Raw genomic sequence first — 7,031 nt, 5'->3', positions numbered from 1 at the left:
AAAAAATAGGAAACAAAATTACTTTTACTTACTATCTCTTAATATCAATGGACTCAACATCCCAATAAAAAGACATAGATTAACAGACTGACTACACAAACAAGACCCAACATTTTGCTGCTTACAAGAAACCTATCTAAGGGATAAAGACAGACACTACCTCAGAATGAAAGGCTGGAAAACAATTTTCCAAGAAAATGGTCTGAAGAAACAAGCTGGATTAGCCATTCTAATATCTAATAAAATCGACTTCCAACCCAAAGTCACCAAAAAAGACAAGGAGGGGCACTTCATACACATCAAAGTTAAAGTCTTCCAAGAAGAACTCTCAATTCTTAATATCTATTCTCCAAATACAAGGGCAGTCACATTCATTAAAGAAACTTTAGTAAAGCTCAAAACACACATAGCAACTCACACAATAATATTGGGAGACTTCAACACACCACTTTCACCAATGGACAGATCATAGAAACAGAACCTAAACAGGTACACAGTGAAACTAACAAAAGTTAAGAAAAAAATGGATCTAACCGATATCTAAAGAACATTTTATCCTAAAACAAAGGATATACCTTCTTCTCAGCACCTCATGATACATTCTCCAAAATTGAACTCATAATTGATCACAAAAAAAGCCTCAAAAGATACAAATATATTGAAATTGTACCATGCATCCTATCAGATCACCATAGATTAAGGCTGATCTTCAATAACATGATAAATAATAGAAAGCCAACATTCACGTGGGAACTAAACAACAATCTGCTCAGTGATACGTTGGTCAAGGAAAGAATAAAGATAGAAATTAAGGACTTTTAGAGTTTACTGAAAATGAAGCCACAAAATACCCAAACTTATGAGATACAATGAAAGCATTTCTAAGAGCAAAACTCATAGCTCTGAGTGCCTCCAAAAAAGAAACTAGAGAGAGCACACACTAGCAGCTTGCCAGCACACCTAATAGCTCTTTAAAAAAAGGGAAGCAAATTCACCCAAGAGGAGTAGAAGAGAGGAAATAATCACACTCAGGGGTGAAATCACCCAAGTGGAAACAAGAAGAACTATTCAAAGAATCAACCAAAGGTGGAGCTGGTTCTTTGAGAAAATCAACAAGATAGATAAACCCTTAGCCAGACTCACTAGAGGTCACTTGGACAGCATTCTAATTAACAAAATCAGAAATGAAAAGGGAGACATAACAACAGATCCTGAAGAAAACCAAAACACCATCAGATCCTTCTACAAAATGCTACACTCAACAAAACTGGAGAACCTGGATGAAATGTACAAGTTTCTTGTCAGATACCAGGTACCAAAGTTAAATCAAGATCAGGTTAATTATCTAAACAGTCTTATTTCCCTAAAGAAATAGAAGCAGTCATTAATACTCTGGCAATCAAAAAAAGCCCAGGCCAGATGAGTTTAGTGCAGAGTTCTATCAGACCTTCAAAGAAGATCTAATCCCAGTTCTTCACAAACTATTCCACAAAATAGAAGCAGGAGGTACTCTACCCAACTCATTTTATAAAGCCACAATTACTCTGATACCTAAACCACAAAAGACCCAACAAAGTTAGAGAACTTCAGACAAATTTCCCTTATGAATATCAATGCAAAAATCCTCATTAAAGTTCTTGGAAACAGAATCCAAGAACACATTAAAGGAATCATCCATCCTGATCAAGTAGGTTTCATTTGAGAGATGCAAATGAAATCCATCAATGTAATCCAGTATATATACAAACTCAAAGAAAAAAAAACACATGATCATCTTGTTAGATGCAGAGAAAGCATATGACAAAATCCAACACCCATTTATAATAAAAGTCTTTGAAAGATCAGGAATTCAAGGCCCATACCTAAACATGCTAAAAGCAATCTACAGCAATCCAGTAGCCAACATCAAAGTAAATGGTGAAAAGCTGGAAGCAATCCCACTAACATCAGGGACTAGACAAGGCTGCCCACTTTCTCCCTACCTATTCAACATTGTACTTGAAGTCCTAAACAGAGCAATTCGACAACAAAAGGAGATCAAGGAGACACAAATAGGAAAGGAAGAAGTCAAAATATCACTTTTTGCAGATGATATGATAGTATATATAAATGATCCTTAAAATTCCAACAGAGAAATCCTAAGCCTGATAACAAGCTTCAATGAAGTAGCTGGATATAAAATTAACTCAAGTCAATGGCCTTTCTCTACACAAAGAATAAACAGGCTGAGAAAGAAATTAGGGAAACAACACTCTTCTCAATAGTCACAAATAATATAAAATATCTTGGCATGACTCTAACTAAGGAAATGAAAGATCTGTATGATAAGAACTTCAAGTCTCTGAAGACAGAAATTAAAGAAGATTTCAGGAGATGGAAAGATCTCCCATGTTCATGGATGAGCAGGATCAGTATAGGAAAAATAGCTATATTACGAAAAGCAATCTTCAGATTCAATGCAATCCCCATCAAAATTCCAAATCAATTATTCAACGAATTAAAAAGGGCATTCTGCAAATTCATCTGGGATAACAAAAAACCTAGGATAGCAAAATCTCTTCTCAAGGATAAAAGAACCTCTCGTGGAATCACCATGCCTGACCTAAAGCTGTACTAGAGAGCAATTGTGATAAAAACTGCATGGTATGGTATATCGACAGACAAGTAGACCAATGGAATAGAATTGAAGACCCAGAAATGAATCCACACACCTATGGTCACTTGATCTTTGGCAAGGAAACAAAAACCATCCAGTTGAAAAAAGACAGCATTTTCAACAAATGATGCAAGCAAAACTGGTATTTATCATGTAGAAGAATGCAAATTGATCCATTCCTATCTCCTTGTACTAAGGTCAAATCTAAGTGGATTAAGGAACTCCACATAAAACCAGAGACACTGAAATTTGAAGAGGAGAAAGTAAGAAAAAAAGCCTCGAATATATGGGCACAGGGGGAAAATCCCTGAATAGAACAATAATGGATTGTGCTGTAAGATCTAGAATCGACAAATGGGACCCCATAAAATTTCAAAGCTTCTGCAATGCAAAAGACACCGTCAGTAACAAAAAGAAAGGCCACCAACAAATTGGGAAAGGATCTTTACCTATCTAAAATCAGATAGGAGACTAATATCCAATATACATAAATAATCAAGTGGCTGGACTCCAGAAAACCAAATAACACCATTAAAAATGGGGCTCACAGCTGAACAAAGAATTCTCACCTGAGGAATACCGAATGGCTAAGAAGCAACTGAAAAAATGTTGAACATCCTTAATCATCAGCAAAATGCAAATCAAAACAACCCTGATATTCCATCTCAAACTAGTCAAAATGGCTAAGATCAAAAATTCACGTGACAGCACATGATGGAGAGGATGTGGAGAAAGAGGAACACTCCTCCATTGTGGGATTACAAGCTTATGAAATGACTCTGGAAATCAGTCTGGAGGTTCCTCAGAAAATTGGACATAGTACTATCAGAGGATCCCGCAATACCACTCCTGGGCATATATCCAGAAGATGATCCAACCGGTAAGAAGGACACATGCTCCACTATGTTCGAAGCAGCCTTATTTATAATTGTGAGAAGCTGGAAAGAACCCAGATGCCCTTCAAAAGAAGAACAAAAAAATAAAATGTGGTACATTTACACAAAGGAGTACTAAGCAGCTAATAAGAAAATGAATTTATGAAATTTCTAGGCAAATGGATGGACCTGGAGTACATATCCTGAGTGAGGTAACCCAATCACAAAAGAACTCACACAATATGTACTCACTGATAAGTGCATATTAGCCCACAAACTTAGAATACCCAAGATATAAGATACAATTTGGTAAACACATTAAACTCAAGAAGAAAGAAGACCAAAGTGTGGACACTTTGCCCCTTCTTAGAATTGGGAACAAAACACCCATGGAAGGAGTTACAGAGACATAGTTTGGAGCTGAGAAGAAAGGATGAACCATCTAGAGACTGCCATATCCAGGGATCCACCCCATAATCAGCATCCAAACGCTGACACCATTGCATACACTAGCAAGATTTTGCTGAAAGGACCCAGATATAGCAGACTTTTGTGATATTATGCCAGGGTCTAGCAAACACAGAAGTGGATGCTCACAGTAAGCTATTGGATGGATCACAGTGCCCCCAAAGGAGGAGCTAGAGAAAGTACCCAAGGAGTTGGTGGAATCTGCAACGCTATAAGTGGAACAACAATAATGACCTACTGAGTACCCCCCAGAGCTCGTGTCTCTATCTGTATATGTATCATAAGATGGCCTAGTCGGCCATCAGTGGAAAGAGAGACCCATTGGTCGTGAAAACTTTATCTGCCTCAGTACAGGGGAACACCAGGGCCAAGAAGTGGGAGTGGGTATGTTGGGGAGTCGGAAGGTGAGCAGACAGGGGACTTTTGTGATAGCACTGGAAATGTAAATGAAATAAACACGTAATTAAAAAAAAGCACCTAAAGAAATGTTAAACATCCTCAGTCATCAAGGAAATGCTAATTAAAATGATCCTGTGATTCTACTTCATACCAGACAGAATGGCTAAGATCAAATACTCAGGTGACAGCAGGCACTGGTGAGGATGTGTAGAATGAGGAACACTCCTCCATTTCTCTAAGATTGTAAGCAGGTACAACCACTCTGGAAATCGTTCTGATGTTTCCTCAGGCAATTGGAAGTAGTACTACTTGAGGACCCTGCCATAGCACTCCTGGGCATATAACCAAAGGATGCTCCTACATATAACAAGGACACATCCTATACAAATAACAAGGACACATGCTCCACTATGTTCATAGCATCCTTATTTATAACAGCCACAAGCTGGAAACAAACAAGATGTCCCTCAAAAGAGGGATAGATACAGAATATGCTGTACATTACATAGTGAAGTACTACAGAGCTACTAAAAACAATGGCTTCATGAAATTCGCAGGCAAATGGATGGAACTAGAAAATGTCATCCTGAATGAGGTAACAAAATCACAAAAGAATACACATGGTATATACTCACTGATAAGTGGGTATTAGGTAAAAAGATTGAAATGCCCATGATAGAACTTACAGACCATGCAAAACTCAAAAAGTAGGAAAACCAAGTGTGGATTCTTTAGTCCTATCTAGTAGTGGGAGCAAAATAATCACAGGAGGTACAGAGTGAAAAGGATTTGGGAGAAAGAGAGAAGGTGAGCAGAAAAAAGGGGCAGGATCAAGTGTGAGGGGAGATGGGGGAAATATATGAAGGGTCAATAAATTAAAGAGAGGTAGGTAGCAAGGGGAGATCGGAAACTGGGGGTAGCCAACAGAAAGTCCCTAATGCCAGGAAAGCAAAAGGCTCTCAAGACAAAACTGTGATGTCATTAGCTGAAATGCCCAACCAAGGGGAGAGATCAGTAGAGACCAAATCCAGAGGTTAGTAATGGCCACCAGTTGAGGGTTGGATCCACCCCCACCGCTTCTCAAAATTTAGCCCAGAATTTCTTCTGTCTAAAGGAAATGCAGTGAAAAGAGTAGAGCAGAAACTGAAGGAAAGGCCATCCAGAGACTCTCCGACCTGGAGATCCATTCCATATGCAGTCAACAATCCCAGTCACTATTGCTGATGTCAAGAAGTGCTTGCTTACAGGAAACTGTTATGGATGTCTCCTGAAAGACACAATGAGATCCTGACAGATACAGTTGCAAATGTTTGCAGGCAACCATTGGATGAGTACATGAACCCCAGTGGGGGAGTTGAAGAAATAACAAAGGAGCTGAAGGGGTTTGCAACCCCATAGGAAGAGCAATGATATCAACCAAATAGACACCGCAGAACTCACAGGAACTAAAACACCAACCAAAGAATACACATGGAGAGACCCATGGCTCCAGCTGCATATTTAACAGTGGTGGGCCTTATCCAGCATCAATGGGAGGGGAGGAACTAAGTTCTGTGAAGGCTTGATGCCATTCCTTAAGAAAAAGTTAGAGCAGTAAGGTGGCAGGATGGGTGGGCATACACCCTCGTAAAATCAGAAGGGAGAGAATTGTGATGTTGTAGTTTGAAGGGGAAACTTGGTATGAGGATAACATTTGAAATGCAAAGAATTAAAATAAACAATAATTATTAATAAAACATGCATAGAAATAAAATAAATGAATAGATCTAAAAGTAAAAATCTGAAAAAAGTGAAAAATTATTTGACTAAAAGGGCATAAAGGAATTGGGAAGGCATAAAGGAATAAAGGAAATATGAAGCTTATGTCAGAAAATTGAAAGAAAAATATCATTCTTGAGTTGCAAATTGAGCATGACAAGAATGTCTTGAAAGGAGAAGAAGGTGGATTGAACTGAGGAATGAGTCAGTGGCCAGATGGGTGACAGACATGGGCCATGGAGGTACAGATACCAGCAAAGTACATGCTACATTTGTGTCAATGTGCTACAATAAAACCCTCAATACTGTACGGTAATGTACAGGAAATCATAATTATTAAACAAAAATGATTTAATAAAATTGAACTACTGAAAATTTCATTTGCACACTTGAAAAACAAATTTCCTCTGTATTCTTATGAAAGACTGCTCCATTATCATTCCTCTAGATAAAAAGTCTCTGTACTCTGAATTTATCAGGGATTAAGCAGTCATACACAGGAAAACCAGTGACTTTTATATAATGCAGAAATATACAATGCAAAACACTAAACTTGTTTGTGTCACTCTGACTTAAAATGGAGCATATCATTCCCCATACTGATGAACTGCCTATATAACCTCTTCTTGTTTCCAGTCCAAATCCAATGGAACAGGTTTATGAGTGAACAATATTCAGTAAACTCTCAGATTGCCACTGTTGACTCTATACTGCAACCAAATATACATGGGTAGAGAATGTACAGGAAAGGTTTACACATTGAACCACAAAGTCCCATCACAGTCACTATTTTTTTTTAAATATTTAATAGATTTTTTTAGATGTACAGGAAAAGTTTACACATTGAACCACAGTGTCCCGTCACAGTCAGTATT

This window comes from Mus musculus, chromosome 7 (genome assembly GCF_000001635.26).
Source record: "Mus musculus strain C57BL/6J chromosome 7, GRCm38.p6 C57BL/6J".
In the NCBI taxonomy this organism is placed as follows: domain Eukaryota; kingdom Metazoa; phylum Chordata; class Mammalia; order Rodentia; family Muridae; genus Mus; species Mus musculus.
The sequence above is the reverse complement of the archived record's forward strand: the minus strand, read 5'-3'. Positions refer to the sequence as shown.